Raw genomic sequence first — 26,538 nt, 5'->3', positions numbered from 1 at the left:
CTGGGGCTGCTGCCTTCGTTGCTCTCTGGTCCAGTGTCAGGTGCTGTCCAGCCAACCTTCAGACTGTTGCTGTGGGCTGCTTTGTCATCATCTCAGCAGCCCCACCTGTGAGCACCACCAGCTGTGATGAGTTGACTCCTGGCACACTGCTTTCTGTTGTGCTATGGGCTCCAGGTCCTCAATGAAGAGACAGCACCATCTTGGATGAAAGGTCTTTTGTTTGGGACTTCTGATCACTGTGATCACTATCTGGCGTAAGACAGTTGGCCACCCGTGGCCTTAGAAACTCCTTGTTTCCTCTGTTTGTTAAATAAACCCCATTTTATTGTTGTTCCCTGAGCCTGAGTGGTCTTGCAATTGTGTGTGCAGGTGAAAATCCACAGTGACCTGTTGTTGTGCCAGCAAGACACAGAGCAGGAGCTCTATGATCCTATGATCGGGGCAGACTGGTGAGGAGAGTCCTGGAGCCCTCGGTGGCTTTTTCAGGCTTTTATTGAACTTTTACCAGGTACACGGCAGGCAAGGGTGCCTGGGGGCCAGGAGGCTGGCAGGTCTTCCGGCCTCCAGTGAATCTTTACTATTTCTGGGCTCTCCTGTGTTCTCTCGTGGCCTCTGCTTCCCTGCTGGTTCTGCTCTCCTGTTGCGCTCTCCTGCTGGTTCCATTCCACTGGCGTCCCGGGTACGCCACCCTTATAAGCCCAGTCTCAGCCTAGCTATGCCCACCTATGCCTGTCCATACCCCACTCCACGTGTCTGCCATCAGCCATGCATGTAGGACCGCAGGGATCTATTATCAATGCTAATGGCGGATGGCGCGGAGGGTGGAAAAGCTTGACACTTTTTCTCTTACCCTACACCTCTTCTCTGTTGGGCACTGTCTTTGGGTGGCTATAGCAGCCCTATAGCCCTGTTTAATTTCCATATAAGATCACATTCTAGCTTCCAGGCATTTGAACATCAACATGTCTTTTTTTTGGGGGGGGAGCAAAATTAAACCTGTAGAAATACTGAAAGAGGAACAAAGTGAATCTGCATTTGAGTACTCCTCTGCACTTTTCCCCTGTCCTGTGTGCTATACAGAGTTGTTGTTCCTTCCCTACTTGCCTTTGCTGCTCTTCCATCTCCTGGCACAGTAGCACCTAATTAATTATTGGGAAATTTCAAGAGGCTATTTCATGTGTATTGATAAACTTGCAGCTGAAAATGACATTATTTCAACTCATATTGACTTTAAAAAAGGGGAGGGGCTATTATTTTATTGGCTGAAAAGTTCCAGAGTGTGTTGGTACTCTTCAGGCAAGGCAGGATGCAAACAATGTCTATTGGGTTCTATTTCCATCCTTCAGCCCAGCTTTATTCACATTCCATACAAACTTCCTTTCAGCAACTAAGGAAGATAGCCAGAGGCAGTCACATTTCTTATCATCAGTTTTATGCTTTTCATTCCCAGAAAATAATCATCAAGGTGGAATAGTCCCCTTAGCCAGGCAAAAGAGAGGTTGCCTGCCAGGTTAACAGCACATGTCTTCTATAAAGACCAACACAGCAGCCACCTTTTTCTTTCTCTTCTTCCCTGTCTGGCTGTGTAGACACAGGAGTGCACTATTGCTTCAGTGGCCCGTCACAGAGCCACAGAGCTGCCCAGCAGTCGGCGGTGGCTCAGGCATTCTCAGTGCACCAAAGTGGCAGTATATTCTGCACCCCCCCGCCCCCATGTGGGGAGAAGAATTCTCTTTCTCTTTGGAGTTATATTTGATCACAAGACTCTTAATATGTTAGTCCCTATGTATTTTCATTTTGAAAACAGCTCAGATTCACTGAGAAAATTTATCCCCTTAAAGATTAAAACCACTTTGGACACAAACTTAAGTTCAAATTCAAGTCCAAATGAAGGATCTCTTAATGCTAATATATATATCCATGACCACCCATCCACCCATCCATCTGCAAGTGAGGTTTTACCATTGGACCTGCCTATCAACTGCATGCTCTCTTCGCTTATGGTAAGTTATTTCCCAGGAGTCTCCTAGGTCTGGCATGCAGATAGATTCCTCGTAGACAACAAAACTAGCCCACCCAACATTTCCAAACATTTCTGAATTACAGCAGAGAATACAATTTAATGCAGAAACTAGAGCCTTTAATGTCTCCCTCTGTTCTATAGGTCTTTCAGAAGTTTGTGTGCATCCTTAAGATATTCCCTAAAGAGTCTCAATACTTTGGGTGGCAGATGAACATTGCATCCGTGACATTTTAGAACCAGAGTCCAAACAAAAATAAGGATCTAGTATCCATACTCCCCTGCAACTGAGCTGCCTCCTGAAAAGGCTGTTTCTCCCCGCCAGCCCCCCCCCCTCCCCCAGCCAGGAAGTCCAGACTTGCAGTTACTTCATTGATGCAAATAAAAGGAAGGGGGGAACTTGGCCCCTGTGGATACAAAAAGGAAATAGAACAAAGGTTTCGGACCCCAGTGTCACCCATCTCTTTACTCTCTCCCTCTCACTCCTCCCCCTTATTTTTTTTTTTCCCTCTCTTTTTGTGTCTCTTTCTGTCCTCACTCCGGCTGTCTTCCTGTAACAAAACTCACACATGTGTGAGAAAGGAGAGGGAAACGTGTGTCTGCCAGCCTGGTCTAGTCCAAAAGTCCTACTTGTATGTATAGTCACTGTATCCTCACAGGCAAACACTGCAAGATCAAGACCCCAGGATATTGAGCTTCTCAAGAGCTGTTCTTAGCATCTTAATGGGCACAGATATAACCAGAAGGTATCCAGAAAATTCCATTCAGATTGGACAAGACAAGTCATGGCCTTCCCCTCCTCACTCTTCCTAGTTTCCTAAAGTGCTTTCTTCTGCACCTTCCCCCCCCCCCCCCCCCCCAAGGACTATGACAGCAATTCTGTGGCCATTCTGATTTGACTTCCTGAGGACAACGCTGAACCCAGTTAGGTCTCCTGCTGTCCCCCTTTTTCATTCCCTGGTTCTGTAAGCAGTGGGCCAGTCCTGTGCATATAAGGATTTCAGCACAATCCCCAGCCACACAACTGTCTCCAGGGTGGCCCAGGAAAGAAAACACTTTCAAAGGTGGCACCAAGTAGACAGACCTGAGTTCTTGGGCTGACTGGCTAACAGCCAGAGGGAGAATGCTTTTAAGTGCATCACACCAATGCCCTTCTGCGGGCGCTCACTCAGCACCCGTGTAACTTACTCTTCCATCTTCCTGGAACACTGGGATTATAAATGTATCCCAGATGTCTGCTGTGTCCCTCTTCACCTTAGAGATGTAACTATAATTGACTTGGACCTTAGCCAATCCCACAGCTTGGGAAGACCTAAAGCCCTCCCTTTGGATGTCTGCAAATTTCAGGACCTCTGTGGTGCTGCTTGACCTTTACACCCTACTCAGAACCTTACCCACTTCACAGAATACCCACCCACAAGGGCCTTGGGGTGAGCCTGATAAATTTTTACTGTTAAATTGGTCAGTCCAGGGATGCTTTTCTCCATCCTTCTCTCACAAATAAGTTTCTCCATGTGTCACACACAAAGTATTTTAGTGAGGAGGGTTCACCTTCAATTCCCACCCCTCCTGCTCAAGGACTTATTCAAGTGATATGCTGGTTACATTTAACTCTTTCGTCTCCCTGAGTCCTGATCATCCACTACCTTCCTGATCATCTCTCACCCATCTGGCAGCAATGCTTAGCACTTCGTTGACTTTCCTTAAAGCTAAGGTAACAAGCAGCAGCTTGTTGGAAGAATATTGCCCACTGATGCATGGTATTTGCTAGGTGTGAGCAAGGGCTGCTCTGTACTTTTCATTTTGCCACCGTCTCTACCATACCATGTTGCTTTATATTTGTAGCTTCATTTATTTGCATAATCTACCACCTTCCAAAAAATATTTGAATTTGCTGGTTTTGCCTTAAATAATCTACTTACACAAACTGCAGGTTTTCCTGAGCCTTTTCATAAACAGGCTATAACAGGGGACTTAATATCAAAAACATCACAGCAAATAGCTCCAACATTTACCTCTAGAAGTTGTGCCCTTCCTTTTCCCCTGGCCATGCCCTCACTGGGTTATATTTGTTTACTCTGCTTTCTCCTATTCATTACTCACTGATGTCTCCATTCTTAGGGAGAGCAATTCTCTTCTGCAACTCTAAACCGGGTGCAGAAAAATAAGGTTCTCCATTTATAGGACCCATCTTCCTTAGAAAATGATTAGACATGTCTTATGCAGCCTTTTTCTTTGGAGTCTCATTCCCTACACCTCCACAAACACATACACACTCAGCAGCTTATCAATGTATTTTTTCCAAACAAATGTGAGAAATTTTGGTGACTAAAATTTTTCTGTATTTGCTACATAGGAAGCTGAAAACCCAAGGTCCTCATCAGGGAAGACACGAAGAGTTGGGATATTTCAAGAAAAGCAAGAAGCAATGGTCACATGCTTGGGAGTTGTAAGTCTGATGGAAGGAGAGACCTTCCCTACCTCAGAATTGAGGGGTTGAGAGGGGGCACTTTGAAATTAGAGTGGAGGTTTACTGGAATAACAATGGAAAAACATTGAGCTACACTTGAAACAAATCAGCAAGCTCAGCTGGGACCAGTAGAAATGGGAGAGTAGTACTTAGGGACAAACTGGAGGAGCAGTGCCACAGAAAAATGTCATTGAGCAGCAAAGATAATGTGGGGACTTAGAGAACTTAGCAGGGAAGGGAAGGACATAACAGTTTTGTGCTACATTATCCCAATAATTAGAGCTCAGAGCCAGTAGTTATTTTTATGTATTTGTTATTGCAACTCCCCTTTCATGGCCCTTCCAAGGTCTAGCATGGCAGAGGAGGGCAGCAGCAGTTGAGCAGACAAGGCGAAAGGTAGTAGGTAGTAGTAGTTTCCTTTCTATATCTCTCTCTCTCTCTCTCTCTCTCTCTCTCTCTCTCTCTCTCTTTCTGGCTATCCATTATATGTAGCAGATGATTCTACTTTTTATGGTAAAGACGAATAGTCTTACTTCTCTGGGGTTTTAGTATTAAGCAGAAGCATACAAGACAGAACAGACCTGCATTTAAATCATTTCTCCACCATTACTAGCTTTGTAGCTTTGCCAAGTCAGTTCTCTCAGTCTGTCCATCTGTAAATTGGAAATTATGATATCCATCTCTCAGAGTTATTGTAAGAAGGAAATGAGATGATTCAGATAAAGCAGTGGACCGTCTGTCTGGATTCGTAGGTGCCAAGACAAGAAAATTTCTTCTTACTCTTATTTTTAATGCCAACGATCCACATGTTACCATTCACAGCCATTTCCTATTCAGAAAGAAAGAAGTAGGGTTTTAAGTCTCTGGTTCTACCTCATTTATACAGTGGGATTCATTTTGAATACTTTTTCTACTGAAATATATAAAATCATGCAATTATTTCAGAGCCTATTACTCAAAGACCTTTGGAGGAAAATTTCTTCCCCAAAGAAACAACCTGCCAGTCCCAGAGAACTTGCTACTCTCCCATGCCCACTATCATTTAGAAATAATTTATGATACATCATTATGAAAAAGCACTTGACCTTTAGCTGATGCAGGTTTTTCTTTATGCAAACCCTCAACAAGCAGGAGGACAGTGTGCAGGCAAATATTTGTGAGGAGGTGGGACTTTCTCCCTAGTTCAGACCACCTATACGTAAGGGACCTTAGTTGTTTCTCCAGTCAGTCACTTATTCATTCAACAAATGCACTTTGAGCATGAGATATATGACAGGTTACACAAGCCACTAGTCATATGCTGGTAAGCCAGTCATCACATTCCTTGTTCACATAGGCCTTGAAATCTTGAGTGGAGGACAAACATGGACAAATACCCCAACATTGTAGTGAGCAATACAAAGGGAAAAAATGGGGCCACAGTGACAGACAGGGTGGAGGCCTACCATAAAGTGGTGATGAAGGGGATCACTCTGAGGAGGTAACAGGAGTTGAGATCTAAAGATGAAGAGCAGTGGTGAGGCTGACAGTGTGGTCCAGGTAGAGGAAGGCAAGGGAAGTAACATGGCTAATGGCTGAAAGGTGGCCATAGTTTGCCCTATTCTAGGACAAAAGGTCAGTGTTAACTTTGCTTATTCCACTTGGTACTGAAATTTAATCCCATAGTGTTAATGTCCCAAAGGGTTTTGATATCCTTGTTTAAAAGACATGTTATTATAATGAAGTGTCAGTATGTGCTCAGTTCATAATTTTATTCCTACATTTATTAAGAACCACACATTGCATTTATTTTTCATTCCTAAAGTTTTTACTTTGAATGTGAAAACACTGATTCTAAATGTTGCTTCAGTTCCCAAGACACCATCTAGAGAAATACATACTTAACTTATTTACTTATGTGAAATGCTGAATGACAAATATTCATTCTGCCTACTTCTTAATTTCCAATAGTGGACTGATTTTAGAGCATGAGTATACAAGGTTATCCGTGATGTCTACCTGTGGAGCACATTTCAAAGAGAGGCATGACAATAAACTCATATGTACCAAAGCTCTACGTAAAATCAAGGTTGAGTGTGAAATACCAAGGCCCTGAAGTCTTCATTGTTTGTTATTTGAGTTAACGGCACCTGAGTAACTGCAGTCAGATTTCATCTACACAAGTGAAGTGTAGTGGAGAATTGAGTAAATTATCTTTATATAGGCCAGGCAATGAAGGCAAAAAAAAGTGTTGAATTAGCCTGGATTATCCAGATTCTGTTTTATCAGAAGACTACATCAACATTTCAGAATAAAACAAGTTTCAGGCAGTTGAGCGCTGCACTGTGAAGCTGTCTGGAGCCTCTGCAGCATGGGTTCTATCCCTGCTGGCCAGCGAGAATCCCACATGGAGCAGCAGACCTCTTCTGTCTCATCTGCTGCTCCCCTCAGCAGTGTATTTCATCAGTCTGCCTGTTCTGTTCCCCGCTCTGTCTCTGGTGAATCCTCTCACCCTCCCTCACATCTGGCCTCTACCCTGGTTCTTGTATAAATAAATAAATCTTAAAAAAATAAATTAAAATAAATTAAAAATGTGTTAAATAATCATTGTTGATGGGAAAGGTACTGGGTAAATAGCTATCAAAGTCTCCCAAAGAAAGAGTCCTGCCATGAAGAATCCATCCAAACTTGCCCAAATAAGAGAGACTTACACAGTAATTAAATTCTTGCATATTTCTCAAACCCAAAGAGAGGGCATTCAGCTTGGACAAGGTACCTTTCACAATAGCTCTTCTATTAAGGGCAAGGTTCAGAGACTAACTGTGTGTGTGGTTAATTATACCATGGTCTGGAGAAGGAATGGGCACAGACATTTATATTTCCCAGAATCATAACCCTCATCTCCAAGTTTTTTTCGTTTCCTTCTCAAAAGGGTCTACTGGTTGCAGTGGACTAGGCTTTCATGTTCTTATCTCAATTCTCATTGATTCCAGTCTTCAGTGTAATAAAAGGAAAGTAGTCCATCCACTTGATATTGAGTCAATATAGAAGTTCCCAACACCAGTTTGACTTGGTGTTGGTGAATAAGTCTGGGTTCAAATAACTGCAGTAAATGTTAGTTCTGCTCTTCTTCATCATATGTTTTTGGGCAGTTACTTGACACGTCTAAGCTGTATTTTCCTCAAAAGCAGGTCCTAAGACCTGCTTTATAAAATGATGTAAACAATTAAATATAATAATACGTATTCCTTGCCTGACATGTAAACGCTCAACTTGCTTTCTTTCTGCATTTTTTTCCCCAAAGGTGCTTTACTAGTAGTTCCAGGGCAGACTCTCAACAAACATTTACTAGGTAAGTAGGTATATATAGTAATTGTTGAGATCCTGCCTGGAACTACTAGTAAAGTGAGGTAGGTTGGTTGGTAGGTAGGTAGACAGAGTACAACAAAAAAGAGAGAGATCATGCAAAAATGAAGCTGGATATTATCCTGCTCAAATAAGAGATGAAGTGTTTGGGTGTCATAAAAGTCAAAGACATCTGGAAGGAGAAATTTCTGTTCAGGCCGAGCAGAGGCCCAATGGAGAGAACTCTTAAAGACCACAGGCATTGGATCTAGCCACCTCCTCTCATGCTCTGCACCTCTTTCCCCCACTTCCACCTAATGTAGTTCTATGGTTGTGTAGTTAATGAAGTCACCCCTAGGATCCATGTGTCCCCTGTGCCTGGCGAGAAGGGGTTATACCACACTCATTGTTCTTCAATGAGCCAATGTATAAACACAGGACTTTGAACACAGCCACTCCTTCTGTGACTGCTCAGATTCCTGACACTCATTGGTTTCTTTATGCGCAGCTCATAGAAATTCAATACCTTAAGTCAAAAAGGTAGGCCATTAGACAGATAATATAAAAGCAACCTCCAGGAAAGGAGAATGCAAATGACCCTTAGAGCATCTCCCTTGAGTTTCTCTTTTGTCCTATCTTAGCTCTACATGTCTCTGGGTCTTCAATAGAATGTCTTGACAAGGACTGGGTTTCTCCCACCATATGATAGGAGGCATGATGTCAGTTAGGAAAAAAGTTTACCAGTTACAGCTTCAGAGCCTGGAGAGGGAATGGCTCTCTACCTCTGACTCATTTCAAAAATTCCATAGACTGAATGCAATAAACTTAGGTGCAGGAATTAGGACTGGGTGATTTGTTTAATTTGTAGGGAATGCGGGGGATTGGAGTATAATTCTCCAATCACATCATCACATCAGTGATGAGATAGAGCATGTTATCATTGGTTGACACAGCAGGACTGGTGAGCAGGTAATAGTAGAAGGTGAGGAGAGTTGCATAGGGGATCAAGTTGAAAGAGTATGTACCATTTGGACATTTCAAATTTGAAGTTTATGTGGTAATGAGAGTTAGAAATGTCTTGAGGGTACTAGGAATATAAATATAGAATGAGCTGTAGAAAAAGACTTGGGAATCCTAAATACATATTAATGAAAATGACCAGAAGAGACAGATTCACCAGGAAAAGCATGTAGACTAGAAGAAGACAATGTGACAAAACTGTGAGCAATCAGAACACTTAAGTGATGGACTAATGATGATGATCCACCAAATCAGATGGAGAAGGTGAAGCTGGATGGTAGGAAGGAAACCAAGAATGGAGGGATTGTTAAAGAATGAAAAGGCCACTATTCAAATGCTTTATGGGTTACATAAGGTGAGGATTAAAAAGTGGCTATCAGATTGGGCAATTTGGTTTTCTGAATAAAATGTTCTAGTTGCTGGGGAGAAGGCGAGGAAGGCAGGAGCTAACACAAATTTATGTGCATCTCAGTTATTTGGGGATCTTGGTACCATAAACAATCTGCTTCAGTTCCCTAGCAGGGGGCCAGTATTTCTACAGAATCTTCAGGTAATGTCAATCTTCTGGTCCCAATTTGAGTCTTGAAGTTAGATAATGTGACATTACAGATCATAATAAGATGTCATCTCAGACTCAGTGGAATTATGGGTCCTTTTGGTACCTTTGTAAAGTATTTCAGGCAATTGTCAGTTGAAGCCAGTAGCCACTGGGATGGATTACTTTGAAAGAAGAGTTTGGGTCAGTAGCAAAGCAACTGAAATGGGAACTTTTGGCTCTGTGTACTCTGGCTGACCAACAAGCAGGAAGATTTTTCCAAACAACCTTCTGTTTACTCAACTATACATTCATCCCTTGTCTTTTTGAAACATAGCTTGTGTCATTTCCCAGGCCTGTAATTATAGAAATACATGCAAAAAAAGCTTGGATTTGAAATATTAACATAAAGAATCATTTGGGAGTTTGAAATGTTGATTTCTGGGGCCAGTGGCTTATGTTAATGTTATTATTAATTTAATCTAAAATTATTTACAGCATACATTTTGACTGATTCTGTTAAGCTGATTATACAAGAGCAAGTCTAATGTCTAATTTTTTCAAAGTTGAGGGTTAGACAGAGTTACTAATGTTGTGGAGGTTTTGTTTTGTTTCACAGTGGATGTTGTCAAGGTGTTTAAAGTAAGAAGGTATAGAGGAGAGGATGAACACTATAGACTGCCTTCTGCAACCACTGAATTATAACGGGATGTCCTCCAACACACAGTTGCATGGGGTGGGAATCCTTTCTAGCTTTCAATCACAGTTGTTCAGGACTGATATAGACTAATTAATGTGATTGTCAAAACTACCTGTTGATGAAAAAGTTCTAACCATGACAATGGTGTCTTCTAGTGTACTGAGAGGTTTCAAGTCTCACCCAGCTGCAAACATCCTTAGATCTCAGAGGGAATAATCACACGTTATAGAAAAAGAATGCAAACTATTCAATTTCTTTTTGGCCTATTACCAGCTTTTTGTTCTGCTTTCATTGAAGTTTGTTGCCCATGATCCAATACTTAATTTTATGATGAATTGATGGGAAACCCAAAATATTAGAAGGGGATTAAAAATCATTGACACAGTCTTTGGCAAGATCTAGCAAACACTTCCACCCATTCCTAAAAGTCAACTATTTCCCAGGGAAGATAGGCACAGCATGTTCTAGAACTGGAGGCCCAATTCTGGACAGACTCCTTATAAAAGGAGTTTCTCTTTACAGACTGTTCCAAAGTCATGACAACTCCATTTGAAGAAAGTGATCAACAAAGAGGCAATGAGGAACAAAGTGTGAACTTGCCCTCAATAGTTACAATTCTGCTTCTGGAGTTCTGAGAGAAATTTGTATAGCTAAGAAACACAATGTGAATAGCACACTCAAGAAAATGGAATTGGTATAATTTTTTCCATTATCAACAGTGCATTTTTTATTAAACTTTTTTTTAACAATTTTTTTTTTTTAAATAGAGGCATGTTATTTATTTATTTATTTGTTTGTTTGTTTGTTTGTTTTGTTTATACATGCACTGGGTACAGTCAGAAGCGCGGGAGGGTGAGAGAATTCACCAGAGCCAGAGCAGGGAGCAGAGCAGGCAGAAGGTCCAAAGTACACTGCTGAGGGGAGCAGCGGGCGGCAGGAGAGGTCTGTGCGCCATGTGGGACCCTCCTCCCGGGGAGCAGCCGGGGATCCAACCAGCGCTTCGCAACCCAGCGCTCAACCGCTGCGCCACCGGGGAGGCCCCATTTTTTATTAAACTTTTAAAAAATATATTTCATTTATTAATGCATACAAGAGCTGAGCTATGGCTAGATGTGTAGGGGGTGAAAGGATTCACCAGAGACAGAGTGGGAAGTTGAAGAGGCAGATTGACTGGAATACACTGCTGAGGGGAGCAGTGGGCAAGACAGGCTAAGTCTTCTGTGTCATATGTGGGTCACCACCCTGGCTGGAGATTGAACTCAGGCTGCAGTGGCCGCCAATAGCTTGATACTGCTGAGACATAGCCTTTTGAGCAACCAGGGAGGCCCCTGTTAAACTTTTTTTTATTAAACATTTCAATTTTTTTACATCATTGTTCATATTTGACTTCTCCCCTCAGATGTCGTCCCAATAAGTCTTCCATCACCATGTCACTCTTGAACCGTCACCATAGTTCCTTGTTCTTTTCCCTCCCCTGTTTTGATCCTTCTCCCTCCCCCTTCCCTGCTCTATGCCTCAGATCTATGGTTTGCCTGCAAGTTTTGTCTCTTTTTTTTGACACTTTGTTCAGTTTCCTTAAATTCCTCCTAAAAGTGAAGCCATCTGATATTTTCCTTTTCCCTTCTGACTTATTTCACTGAGTATAATCCCTTCCAGCTCCATCCACGCTGCTGCAAATGTCATGAGTTTATCATTTTTAATTGCTGGGAAGTATTGCATTGTGTATATATACCAAATCTTCTTGATCTACTCACCTGTTTGAGGGCATTCATGTTATTTCTGTATCTTTGATATTGTGCAATAAAGGTAGGAGTGCAGGTTTCCTTTCAAATTAATGTTTTTGTGTCCTTTGGGTAGATTTCTAGGAGTGGAATTGTTGGGTCATATGGTAGCTCCATTTTTAGTCATCTGAGGAAACTCCACACAGCTTCCCTTAGTGGTTGAACCAGTTTGCATTCCCACAAGCAGTGTATGAGAGTTCCCTTTCCTCCACATCCTCACCAGCATTTATTGTTGCCTGGTTTTTAATATCGTCATTCTCATCAATATGAGGTGCTATCTCATTGTGGTTTTGATTTGTGTTTCCCTAATTATAAATGATGTTGAACATTTTTTCATATACCTGTTGGCCATTTGGTAGTGTATTTTTTAAAATAAACAAGTGCCCATTTAAAATCATACCAGTGTACTTTTTAGTCCTTTCCTAAAGACCTCCAGAATCTCAAATTGGTTGGGAAGCTACAGAACTATAAAACTTTATATAGTTTTTCCTCAATGCGTCCCTAGAGATTTTTTTTAAGAATAAAATTATCATAAAATTACTCATTTTTTTTCCTATAGGGACAATGCTTATGGGGACAATAATTGGGAGGTAAGCTACTAACTAAGGATTTGGGGTGAAATAAATCATAAATATGACCACCAATCTACCCTCAGTGCAAAGCCACAACTGCTATGAAACTCAGTTATCACTTAACATTTTAAAATTATGTTCTAAGTCACAGAGGCCTACAATTTTATTACTGTAAGGACTTTAGGGATTATCTTGTCCAACCCACAATATTGAGATAAGGAAATTTAAATCAGAGAAGATTAAGTGATTTGCTTAATTTAGTTAGAAGCAGAGCCAGGACTGTATCTCCATCTTGCTCTCTGCTAAGTTCTTCTTGGCAATACCCTCAAATTAGACATGTAAATACTGATAAGAATGGGGTAAAAATAGGCATAGAGGAAACAGAAAAGTTATTTTATCATCCATGTAACTAAATATTAATCTTTGTGTTGTAATAACATATAAATTTGACATATCTTTCATAGTTCTGTTATCCTTCAAATTTAGGAGGTTATTTTAGGTTTCTTCTTATTATTAAGCAGTCCTAGCAATGATAGACTTTCAAAATCATCCACTTAGTAGAGGGTGGCAAACATTTGTTATAAAATCCCAGTTAATAAATATTTCTACTTTGTAGGACATATAGTTTCTGAACAGCTACTCAGCTCCACAATTGGATAGTAAAAGAATGGGCAGACTGTGTTCTAGGAAGTCTGGATGCAGAAATTTGAATTTCATGTAGTTTTCATAATTTTCATGTGTCACAAAGTGTTATTTTTTTGTTTTTTTCTAATGATTGAAAAATATAGGTATACCTCATTTTATTATTCTTTACAAATACTATGTTTTCTTTTTTTATAAATTGAAGATTTGTGAACTCTCTGCTTTGAGCAAGTCAACTGGCACCATTTTTCATTATGTGCTCACTTCATGCTTCTGTGTCACATTTTGGTGATTCTCATAGCATTTCTCACTTCTTCATGATTACTGGACCCATTATTGTGATTGGTGATCAGTAATTTCTGATGTTTCTGTTGTAATTGTCTTGGGGCGTCACAAACTATGCCTATAAACTATGCCTATAAATCACCATTGTCTACTATATGGGCCACTTGTTTTCCCCTGGCTATTTTCTCTGCTTAAAAGAAAAACAAAAAACAGTAATAACAACCCACAAATACACCTGATATTTTTCTGGAGTCTAAATGTTGGAAACAATGGATTGTGAACTGGTTAATTTGTTAAGACTAGAAGATCTCTTTGATGAACTCATATTGCATTAAGGACTTCAATTTTCTGAGTGAATCAGGGCCCAGAGCCATGTGCAGCCATCACCTGGGTTCACCACTGTGCTGAGACTTTGGCCCAGGCCTTCCGGGCCTTTCCTCAGCCTTGGCACAGGGCCCAGTTTCACTGACCTCCAAGCAGCCAGAGCAAAATCTCACTCAGGACAAGTGCCACTCGCATTGTCCACGCCTCAAGAGACTCCTGCCACTACAGGCATCACTGCTTTTTGAAAGTTTGCTTTTACAAAAGACCTGCTTCTTTAGTACCTGTTTTCACTAACAGCAAGACATCTGAAGAGGGTTTTTATCTTTTATGACAAAAAGCAAAAAGCAAAACAGTGTTCAGTGTTTGTTTTGCAACCAGCCACTTTTAGGCAGCCCACACTGTGAGCAGCATTGGGAGTGGCACTGCCAAGCTCCTTCCCTCGGGACCATTTTATTCAGGCCGTGTATGTGTCATTACTGCTTGTACTCGTGTGGGTGTTATTTTAAATTTTATGTGTTATTTGGTATAAGTTGATCGGTTAGTTTTTTGGAGCCTGAAAATGCTCAAAGTTTTTTTCATATGAATTCACGGTAATTGCTTTTTTGCTTTACACCATTTTGACTTACAAGTTTTCATAGGCATGCTCTGTTTTTGGTTACCAGAGTCAACCTACATGTGGCAAGCATGAAAGTGCTCCAGGCCTCCTCTTATCCATGAGTAGCTTCACAGGGAACACAGACTACACAAGGGCAGCTGATAGATTTTCATGGGAAAGTGGTGTGCGTATGTGCCATTTTTCTCAAGATAAATGCCAATGAGAAGTTGGAACAGGGAAGTGAGTGGGAAAAATAGTATAGATGTTTTCCTCTGTAATCGTCATTCTAAGTACCTGTTAGAAAACTTCTTGTCTTCCTTTCTCATTGCTAAGGAAATAGGACAGAATGGGACTCTTCCATTCAGGTATTCATTCACGGACTGCTTTCTAGGTTCTGGCACTGTGGCCTGGGAACGAGTGCAACATGAATGAATGCTACGGTTCCTGCTCTGAAGGGCCTTGCTTTAATGAGGATGCTAGGCGATGGACAGGGAAGTAAAAATTACCATGTGCTGTGATAAGTGCTATGATTGGATGCCCAATGGGTCCAGGAGTACAAGGGAGTGTTAGTCTAGTCCATGAAGGACATGGAAAGTTAAGTCAGGATAAATGACGCGTAAGCGGAGGTCATAAAGTTGAGTGCAGTTCAGCTAGGTAAAGGAAGGACAAAGAGGGGCAGAGAGAACAGGGGAGGGGAAAGACATCAGAGACTTCGTCAACAGTTGACATTTTTTTGAGTGCTTGCATCATTCTTAGAGATTTATGTGATATGAAGAGTGAGGTGGTTATAGTTTTGCCACAAATCATTATGAGGTGGTTATTATTACAATGATCTGTTTTTACATGATAAAATACAAAGGTTAGGTTATTGAGTTGGTGTCATGCAACTAAAAAGTGGTAAAACTGGGATTCAAAGAAGGCATGTTAGTTCAAGTCTCCACATTTTATCACTACACAGAAAAATTGACAAGAAGAGTATAAGGTGTTCAGAATTAACTGTGAGTTATCTAATATTATTGAATGGGGCCACAGCTATGATGTAAGTACATCAAAAAATGAACATTGCTCGCAAATGGCCATGCTATGCACAGAAGGCATTTTGCATCTATTTTTGAAGACTCCACAGAAAGTGACAACTGGAGTGGATGGAGAGAATTTTGGGGGTAACTGTATGGTGTTTTATGAAAAAAATACTATTTTATATTTACTAAATTATTGCATAATTATGACAAGAAAAATAAAATTAAAAGCATGAAGGAGGGCCTCCACGGTGGCGCAGTGGGTTGAGTGCCGCTCTGTGAAGCTATCTGCAGGCTCTGCAGCACGGGTTTGATTCCCAGCCAGCCAGGGAGACACCCACATGGCACGGCAGACCTCTCCTGAGTTGCCCACTGCTCCCCTCAGCAGTGTCGTTGGTCCGTCTGCCTGTTCTTCTCCCCACTCTGTCTTTGATGAATTCTCTCACCCTTCCGTGCCTCTGACTGTACCCCAGTTCTTGTATAAATAAATAAATCTTTAAAAAAAGCATTAAGGAAAATATTAACATAAAATTTTACTTAAAAATTCTAAGAAAGATCTTAAACATTTTTGGAGAAAAACTGAGCTTGATTCCAGCAACATTATGTTTTTATTATAAGTTTTATGCTTCAAATGTTTATAAGAAGTTCTACTCAAGTGTTTCTAAAGCCCATCTCTTCAAGGTTTTGAAAATCACCATCAACAAGAACTTTGTTCACACAAACAGGTATTAAATATTTAGAACATCTTGTTTTTCAATCATTCAAAATTGTACAAGTTGACATTTTATTTTTTAATTTTTTTTAGTTTTTTTAATATTTTATTTTATATAATTCTTACATCTTTTTTCATCTTTGCACAATGTATGCATTTTCATTTTGGTTATATTCCCCATACAATTGCACCCCCCGCTTATTTTGACTCTAGTCCTTCCTTTCCCCACCCTCCCTTCTCCCCCACCCCAGTAGTGTGTCTCTGGTTTATAGTTGCTTGTTGATTTTGATTTTTACTTTGTATTGATTAGTCTTTTTCATGGTCCCATACTTGGGTTTTCTAAATTCCTGCTATGAGTCAGACCATCTGATATTTTTCTTTTTCTTTCTGGCTTATTTTGCTGAGCATGATCCCTTCTAGCTCCATCCATGTTGCTGCAAACTGCATGTGTTTATCTTTTTTGATTGCTGAGTAATATTCCATTGTATATATGTACCACATCTTCTTGTTCCAGTCATCTATTTTTGGGCATTTGGTTTGTTTCCATAGCTTAGCTATTGTAAATAGTGCTGATATATACATAGGTGTGCAGGTGCCCTTTGGAATTACTGTTTCTGTGTCATTTGGGTAAATACCTATGAGTGGAATTCCTGGATCATATGGAAGCTCTATGTTTAGTAGGTCAAGAAATCTCCACACAGCTCTCCATAGTGATTGGACCAGTTTGCACTCCCACCAGCAGTGCAGGAGAGTTCCTTTTTCTCCACAACCTCGCCAAGTTGACATTTTATTATGATATCTAAAAGCTCTTCTTGGGAATGGAGGCATCACACTCCCAGACCTCAAACTATACTACAAAGCCATACTCATCAAAACTGCATGGTATTGGAACAAGAAGAGACACAAAGACCAATGGAACTGAATAGAAAATCCAGAAATAAACCCACAGATTTATGATCACTAATCTTTGACAAAGGAGCAAAGAATATGCATTGGAGCAAAGGAAGTTTGTTCAATAAATGGTGCTGGGAAATCTGGGTCGCTACATGCAAAAAGAATGAAGCTTGACTACTACCTAACACCATGCACAAAAACCAACTCAAAATGGACTAAAGAACTAGACATAAGACCTGAAACCATAAAATACATAGAAGGAAATATTGGCAAAACACTACATGATATGCACCTCAAAGACATCTTTATAGACACATCACCCAAAGCAGTGATAGTGAAGGCAAAGATCAACAGCTGGGACTACATCAAATTAAAGTGCTTCTGCACAGCAAAAGAGACAATAACAAAAACAAAGAGAAACCCCACCGACTGGGAGAACATTTTTGCACACAACATTAATGATAAAGGACTGATCACAAAAATCTGCAAAGAGCTGATGAGACTCAACAAAAACAAAGAAAACAATCCAGTCAAAAAACGGGCAGAAGAGTTAAAAAGAAACTTCTCTGAAGAGGAAATACAAATGGCCAATAGGCATATGAAAAAAATGTTCAACATCACTTGTAATCAAGAAAATGCAAATCAAAACTACCATGAGATACCATCTTACACCAGTGAGAATGGCACATATTAAAAAAACTAGCAACAACAAATATTGGCGAGGTAGTGTGGTGGGCAGGGAAAGGAGGGTTTGGGGTCAAAATGAAGGGGTTGTAATTGTATGGGGAATATAAAAATAAAATTTAAATAAAAAATAAAAGCTCTTTCTTTCACTGACAAAAGTAAGGACATGAGAATGGATTTCTAAAGCAATCAAACCAGCTAGACAAAGCATTTCAAAATATTGATGAAGCTCCCATTAGCAGAAGATACCTCCAGCAGCAGGGCAGTCACTGTGCAGCCGACTGCACATCACTCGGCAGATGTGTTCAATCTTTTTTTTTAAAGATTTATTTATTTATTTATACAAGCACTGGGTACAATCAGAAGAGTAGGAGGGTGAGAGAATTCACCAGAGCCAGAGCAGGGAACAGAACAGGCAGAGTGACAAAATACACTGCTGAGGGGAGCAGTGGGCACGGCAGGAGACGTCTGCGCGCCATATGACTGGGGATCGAACTGGCGCTGCAGAGGCTGCAGGCAGCTTAGAAGCCCAGCACTCAACTGCTGCACCACCAGGGGAGGCCCTGGGAAGATGTGTTCAATTACATGAAAATGGAGGTCCCTGCTTGTCCTCATCTGTTGCCCTGCCCCCTCAACCATCAGCATCAGATCTGCTGATTGTGCCCCCACACACCTGGCAGCTCCAGGAACACCTTGACCAAAACACACAGGGTGCCTTCTTCAGGTGCTGCTGAGGTGTTCACCTAGGCTTGGATGTGGGTAGGGGAATATAGAGGCTCTGGAGTCACTCCCCAGTCCTCCTTTATGATTTGGCTCAGCTATCAGACTGACCTCTGCGTTGCCCTCTGTGGAGCCCTGGACAAGCCAGTTCAGGGCCTGTGGCCACCAGCCTGGCTGCCCCAGAGCTGAACCAATTGATTTCTAGGGCCACATCTGCAATTCATTCGTGGCTTACCAATTGGGAAGTTCTGAATTAAATAGTGCTTAAGCATGAAGGCTGTGGAGCCAGACTGCCTAGGTTTGAATTCCAGTTTCTTCTCTTCCATTTCTGTGTCTTTTGGGTAAGTTAATCAAAATTTCTGTTTCCTAGATTTTTCACTTGTAAGCTCACTGACTTTTTATGAGTTCAGTAATGTTGAACATGAAATAATTTATTCCTGTTCTCAACAGTTAGGGAGTGCTTAATAAATTTGATCCACGATTACTATTCCCCAAATCCTTGAATTCAACATTTAGTTATTGAACTTAGTTATTGACTTAATTGTTGAAGTGTTTGAACTCTCATTTTCTTTTCCTCTCATTTATGCTCAAATAACCACAATATCCATTTTATCCATTTACCTAACAATATTTGTTATGGCACCTGTTTTAATCCAGTCCTAGACAAGGTGCTGGTGATTAAAGATGAAATATGGCTCCTATATTCATGGAACTTATAGTCTAGCAAACAAGCACAAACGTAGAGACTAACTGTGACAAGTGCCATGAGGAAATATACATCAAAAGCGAGTTTAAAAGGGAGCATTGAATTACTTAATTCTGTTTGAAAAGTGGTAGGAAATTTCACTTTATGCAAGGATGTTTAAATTGAGGCATGCACGCTGAGGAGTAGTTGGCAAGGAAGTGGGCGGGACAGGGCCATGTGTTCAAGGCAAGAGAAATCACACCCACAAGATCTTTGGATGGGAGGAACTTGGTGTAGATGAGAAATAGAGAAACCAGTATGCTGGGAATTGTGAGTGTGGGCAGGAGCAGACTAAAGTAGAGTATACAAATAAGCAATAGTCAGATCTTACAAGGTCACTAGGGGCCATCTCAGAGAATTTTATTCATTAGTTATTATTATTTTAATGAAGCATCATTGTTTTACATACCTGTGAATTTTTTGACATTATAAGATTTCTCCCCTCAGGCGTGGTCACGGGAGCTCTCTCCCAAAGACAAAGTGCCCATAGTCCTCTACCATAGTCCATTGTGCTCCCCCCAACTTACATCTCCCGTGCCTTAGATTTATGGCCAGCTTTCAAGGGATGGTTTTAATGCTTTAATGTTTCAAGAGTTGGTCTTCACCCTTTGTTTGGTTTCTCTATATTCCACCCATAAGTGACACCACTGGTATTTACTTTTCTCTTTCTGGCTTATTTCACTTGGCATCATCCCTTCCGGCTCTATCCATGTTACTACACATGGCCTTTCTTTCTTTCTTTCTTTCTTTCTTTCTTTCTTTCTTTCTTTCTTTCTTTCTTTCTTTCTTTCTTTCTTTCTTTCTTTCTTTCTTTCTTTCTTTCTTTCTTTCTTTCTTCTCTCTCTTTCTTTCTCTCTCTCTTTCTTTCTTTCTCTCTTTCTTTCTTTCTTTCTTTCTTTCTTTCTTTCTTTCTTTCTTTCTTTCTTTCTTTCTTTCTTTCTTTCTTTCTTTCTTTCTTTCTTTCTTTCTTTCTTTCTTTCTTTCTTTCTTTCTTTCTTTCTTTCTCTCTCTCTCTCTCTCTCTCTCTCTCTCTTTCTTTCTTTCTTTCTTTCTTTCTTTCTTTCTTTCTTTCTCTCTCTCTCTCTCTCTCTCTCTCTCTCTCTCTCTCTCTCCCCCCTCCCTCCCTCCTTCCCTCTCTCTCTCTCTCTCTTTCTCTCTTGCTTTCTTTCTGTATTTATTTATTTTGATTACTGAGTAGTATTCCACTGTGTATATATACCACCACTTTTTTTTTTTTTAAGATTTATTTATTTTTATACGAGAACCAGGGTACAGGCCAGATGCACGGGCGGGTGAGAGGATTCACCAGAGACGGAGGCGGAACAGAACAGGAACACTGACGAAATACACTGCTGAGGGGAGCAGCGGGCGAGGCAGGAGTGGTCTACTGCACCATGTGGGATTCTCGCTGGCCTGCTGGGATCGAACCCACACTGCAGATGCTGCAACTGTTTCACAGTGGGCACTTACCCGCCTGTGCCACCAGGGAGGCCCTATACCACAACTTCTTGATTCAGTCATCTGTCTTGGGGAACTTAGGTTGTTTCCATATAGTGGCTCTTGTAAAGAATGAGGTGATAAACAAGAGTTCAGGTTTTGTTTCAAATCAGTGTTTTGTGATCCTTAGGAGTGGAATTGCTGGGTTGTTTGGCACATCCGTTTTCAGTCTTTTGAGAAACCTCCCCACAGCTGCCCATATTGACCAGACCAATTTCCATTCCCACCAACAGTGTAAGAGTGGTGTTTCTTCAGAGAGTTTCATTTTTTGGTCTAAGATTTTGAAGTGTTTTAAGTTCAGTGAAAATAGAATTCAAACTATGTTTTGTGTTGATAGTTTGGAAGGCAACAAAAACTGAGAACCCTTTAGGAGTTATTTTCAGTAATACCAAGTAAGAGATGATGGTGGTTTAAACTAGGTGGTGGCAGTGCAAGTGAAAATCAGTAAGCAGGTAATGATACATTTTGTTACTAGTATTGACAGGACTGCATTTAAAATTGTATGTGCAAACAATGTGCAAACTGGCTTGGGCAAGTGAGAATCATGTTTGTACTTTTATACTAGGATTTGAGAAGAAAGATAAAAAATTTACTTTTGAACATGCATTAATATTTGTGGGATAGTTATGTAAAGATGTCTGTATATTCAGTGGGCTAAAAAAATCTTTGAAGACAAGGAAATCATTGATGTATAGTTGGTATTCAAGGCGATTACAATGGGACAGATCGCCAGGGCAGGGATGTAGTGTGAAAGACAGATGGGCCAGTTCAAAGCCATGAATTCCAGCTCCAGGTGAAGGTTGTGCTAGCAAAGGGGTGACCAAAAAGATAGAAAGAAAATATTTTCTTATAGGTAGGTCAAATGTGACTCAGGGGTAAGGGAAAAGGAACTGGCCTACCGAGCTGCCTGTTACTGAGTGATCATGGAAGATAAGCATTTGAATGTGATATGGATTTGGCAATGGAAGTTATTTATTCCAGGCCATTTCTATGAAATGGTTAGAGAAGAGACAGCAGACTGGAGAGAATGGGAAGTGAGAGGGTTAGAAAACATTCATTCGAACCTTTTTTCTGTGTACTGCCTTATATTTCATTACCAAAATTATTGAAATCGCCTATATTTGCTGTCTCCATTGTCTAATCTCCAAAGTCTCCTTCACCCATAGTCAAAGTCTGTGAAATACATTTACCATTTCTTGAAAGCATCAAGAAAAAATAAATCCTGACTGACTTTTATTAGGAGTTTTCAGTTACCAGGTACAGAGGTAAAAGTTGTGAGTTGTCCTCTTGAGGAATTAACAGAGGGATTGATGGATCATTAAGTGTGACAATTGTGAAAGAACATTGTTTCCTCTCATAAACCCATGGCAATCACTTTTACTCCTTTCCCTCTAGCATACTGGAATACAAACAAGAAAGAGTGACATTTGCGGGACAATTTTGAACCTATTCTTATTAATTAAAAATGTAAATATTCATAAACCTCAGAACTTTATTATTGGTAACAAATTCTTTGTGATACACCTCAAACTTAATGAAGAAAGATAAATGGAGTTGAAATCTATGAGGTATAGGTTCAAATAGTTGGGTATAACAGGTAGGGGAGAGGTGGTGGTAAAAGTCAATGCAGGAAGCGTAGACAAAGAATCCACTCATGAAATGCCTTTCACATTATGTACTTTCTGTTTTAATCCACAGGGTGAAGGGAATCCATAGAAGACGGAAGACTTCTGGAGTCCACACTGAACCAGAAGCATGGAGGTCAAAGGACACTCTGGTAATTCAGATAGGAGACATTGATGGCTTGAACTAAAGGAACACAGTGGAAAGAAGAAAATATATTTGAAAGGTAAACAAATTTCATATATGAAAATTCTTGACTATCCTTACATGGCCTATGATTCTGCTTTTCTGAGGCTTCACTGTGTTCCTTTTTGCATTTCTTCACAACTTTCTCTTTCCCTCTGGGTCACGGCAAGACAAACTACAGAAAAAATTCAGTTTTGATTCTTTTGTCTCTTCATGTTCTCTTTAAAAATTCATTTGCCCCTTTGGCATTGACTTGTATCTTTGGGTTGATGGTTCCCAACTAACTTACTAGAAGGCCAAACTCATCATGAGGAATGTGATGTCTTTACATGAGATAATTTAAAAAAAAAAAATTCTGGTTTCCCTGATGGGTTCTAATTATCCCAGTCACTCAAATTCACTTCAATTAAAATGATTGCCTTCTAAAATTCCCTTTATCTAAGCACAAGTTACTTCAAATTCCCCCCAAAAAAATACCTCTTAAGAACATCTTTTCTTTTCCTTTAATACCTCCCCACTTACCAACCACAGTGCATGGTATGGCATAGGAACTTAGTATTTACCCACTGACTAACTTAAGTCTTCTACCCCATAATGTTGCTTGGACTATTGCTATAGCTCCTGTATGGCTTTTGTCTGCTTGCTCCCCTTGATGTAAAGTCTTTTACCAGTTTCTCATTTCCCATGGAATAAGGCCCAACTCCATAATATGACACTGTAGACCTGTGCAAATGTATTTGTACCTAAAGTGGCCAAGGGAGTAAAAGGAATCAACCATGGGTGGGATGAGGAGAATCTGAGCATTCCTTTATTTATTCTATCAGTTTTTTGTTGGGTGGGGGGGATTGTCTTCATAGAATATTTTAAAGCATTGTGCAAATGGTCACTTAAACTGGTCTATTTTACTTAACATGTCAACTTAGTGAGTAGATACTATGGTTTTCTTCTCATTTCCTTCAAATAGTGTGCTTCCACATCCTGGTTCCATATCCACTTCTTATCGTTTTCCTAGATATTGATGCCAAAGGTTATTCATGACAGCCCCCTCCCCCATTACCTCACACATACAATACAAATTCTGTCTGGAGTGTGCTCAACCCTCTTTGCAATGACTAATGTAAGACACATCATTTTGCACTTGCTTATCCCCCCCACCCCAGTATTTTTATTGTGGTAAAATACACATACACATAAAATATACCATTTAACCATTTTTAAGTGTCCAGTTCAGTGGTTCTAAATGCATTCATACTGTTCTACAACCATCACCATCATCCATCTCCAGACTTCCCTTCATTTTACAAAACAGAAACTCTGTGCCCATTAAATATAAGTCCTCATGATGTTTCTCCCCCTGGCCCCTGATGGCCACCATTGTACTTAAAAAATAAACAAAAATCTCTTTCTCCTCCTTTACCCTCTGGTTACCACCATTCTACTCTCTGTTACTGTGAACAAACACTGGAATATTTTTCAGCCTTAAAGAAAAAAATGAAATCCTGTCATTTGGGGAAAAAAACCAGAGGGGATTGTGCATATGAAATAAACCAGAAAGACAAATATTGCATGATTTTACTTGTATCTTTTATTTGCCTCCTAACCTGGTTTCCTTTTTTCTCTAACTCATTACCCATCTATTGATCTATTGCAGGGAGTCACCAAATTATAGTCAAAGGGCCAAGTCCTGCCCACTGCTTGTTTGTGTAAATGAAGTTGACTGGAACACAGACAAGCTCATTTGTTTGCCCTTTGTCCATGGCAGCCCCCAAAACGTAAAATACTTCTCTTCACAGAAAATGTTTCTTACCTTTGACCCACAGTAACAAGAATGATTTTTTAAAATTACACATATGGTCACATTACTATTTTGTTTAATGTCTTTCAATGATTTCTCATTATTTTAAAATAAAATCCAAAAACTTTACTGCAATGGAATCTAAGTCCTTCTTTTCTTCATCTTTCTCCCCACTTTCCTCAGCTGCACTAATGGGCTTGTGCTTCTCATTGCCTGCAGTCTCCTTGCACCTAAGGTTTTGTATTTGATACTCATTCTGGCTGAAATATTATTCATTCCCTTCCTTGCTTCCTATTCTCTACCCTACTGTCACATAACACGATAAAATCTTAGTCTTCTTTCAGATTAAACATTAAATTTTTCTTTAAAAGTGCTCTTTTTGACCCTCAGTTGCCTCTGGTCTCTCAGTCTAATTCACTCTTTTGTGACACACTCAGTGTTTTATTTGTAAAAATAGCTTTATTGAGGGTAATTTGCAGACCTTAAAACTTATCCATTCTAGCTACAGAAGTCATCAATTTTACTAAATTAATAGTCATGCAAACATCATACAATCCCATTTTAGAATATTTGTACAACCTTAAAAACATTCCTCATGCCTATATACAATCCATTTCTATTCCTTCCTCTAATTTTAGGCATCCCTAATCTGCTCTCTGTTTAAATAGAAATCATGTGATATTTATTCTTTTACATCTGGCTTCTTTAACTTAAGGTGGTGTTTTAGAGGTTCATCCATGTTATAGCATGTTTATTCTTTTTCTTTTCTGAATAGTACTCCATTATTCAATTTATGGACATTTGGTTTGTTTCCAGTTTTTGGTTCTGTTGAATAAACATCTTTAAGTCTTTCTGCTATGATTACTACTATTGAAAGTTCTATAATGTTAACCCTGAGATTTAGATTTGTAATCTATTTTAGATTAATTTTTATGTATAGTGTGAGATGAGGGTCCAAACCATTATTCTGCATATGGATATTCAATTACTGCTGATCCATATTTGACAAGAACATTCTTTCCCATTTGACTGCACTTGGCATGTTAGTTGAGCAGTGTGCAACCATGAAGTAAAGGACACATATCTGCATTCTTGAGTCTATTGTAATGATCTATATGCCTATCCTTGCATCAATTTCATCTGGTTTTGATTACTGTTGCTTTATATTAAATTTTAAAATATGGTAGTATAAAGTTTCTGATTTTTTTTCTTCACAATTCCTTTGGATATTCCTTTGGATATTCTAAGTCCTATATTTCTCATGTAAATTTTAGAGTCATCTTTTCAATGTTTGCAAAAATGCCCGTGGGGATTTTGGTAAGGATTGATTTCAATGTAAAGATCAATTAATAAAAACTACTCTCTTGTTAATACTGAGTCTTTAAGTCCATGACCATAGAATGTTCTCTGCAGCATTTTGTAGTTTTCAGTGCATGTGTCTTATGTATTATTTGTGAAATCTACTTCTAAATATTTTACTCGTTTTGATGCTATTGTGAATTAAATTTTCTTTAATTAATTTTCAGTTTCCTTTTCCAGTAAATATAATTTTTTTTTCTAAATTTATAAATATATTTATATTTTAAAATATAAATATTAAAAAAAAATTAAAATCCTGTATAGCCTATTTTTATGCTGCTGGATATTGGTTTGTTCATATTTTATTAGAGTTTCTGTCTGTGTTCATGAGGCATTGATTTATGGTTTTCTTTTCTGGTAATATCTTTTTCTTTGGAATGATGTAATTTTCTTTGATTACATATTTATCTAAACTAATCATTATTTGATTAATATGTGTTTCTCTGATGGGACTACAAACTCCATAAGTTTAGAGACTGTGTGTGTCTTTCATACATCTATGTATTGTACATACTAAGTCTATTGTTGAATGAATACAAACAGATATATTATCCAGGGTGCCACTGTCTTATGTTATATCTTGAACACCATATGGTCACCTGCATGACCTTGATGTTGTTAGCACTCTGGTCATGTTTAGCTCTGGTCAATATGCTGTAAGCAAGTTCAATTTTGTCTTTCTTATTGTTGACAACATGTTCATAAAGGAGTATATATAGATGGATCTATCTAATTGTCTTTGTACTTACTGATCATTATTTTCATACTCTGGTGTAATTTTAAATTCAGAATCTGTTGCCTTTCTTGAGTAATTTGTACTATCTTCAAATTGTATTGTATGCTTTCTTTTTTTTTCTTCATATGATCAAAATGTCACCATAACTCTCCTTCCTGATTGGTGAGTGAATGTTTTGCTAGTTGTTTGGCCTGTTTCATTGCTCAGAATGAACTGCTAAGTCTCATATGTCAAAATAGGACAAGTTAGGGAGAACATGTTTCAGTAATTACCTTTGCTGTTTACTCTTTTATGCACCAT

General features: G+C 39.5%; 1 long non-coding RNA gene across 1 annotated transcript in view; it reads left to right on the top strand.

The window, feature by feature from the left end:
• The first annotated feature begins 4,387 nt into the window (after positions 1–4,387).
• The window catches only part of LOC129145308 (uncharacterized), a 29,031-nt gene continuing 6,880 nt past the window's right edge, over positions 4,388–26,538 (top strand). The window contains exons 1-2 of the long non-coding RNA XR_008550664.1: positions 4,388–4,469; positions 22,238–22,388. This is a non-coding gene — a long non-coding RNA (uncharacterized LOC129145308). The remainder of the gene's footprint in view (positions 4,470–22,237; positions 22,389–26,538) is intronic.

This window comes from Talpa occidentalis, unplaced genomic scaffold (genome assembly GCF_014898055.3).
Source record: "Talpa occidentalis isolate TD23 unplaced genomic scaffold, MPIMG_talOcc4v2.1, whole genome shotgun sequence".
Classification (NCBI taxonomy): Eukaryota; Metazoa; Chordata; class Mammalia; order Eulipotyphla; family Talpidae; genus Talpa; species Talpa occidentalis.
This window is presented reverse-complemented; position numbering and strand designations above follow the sequence as displayed.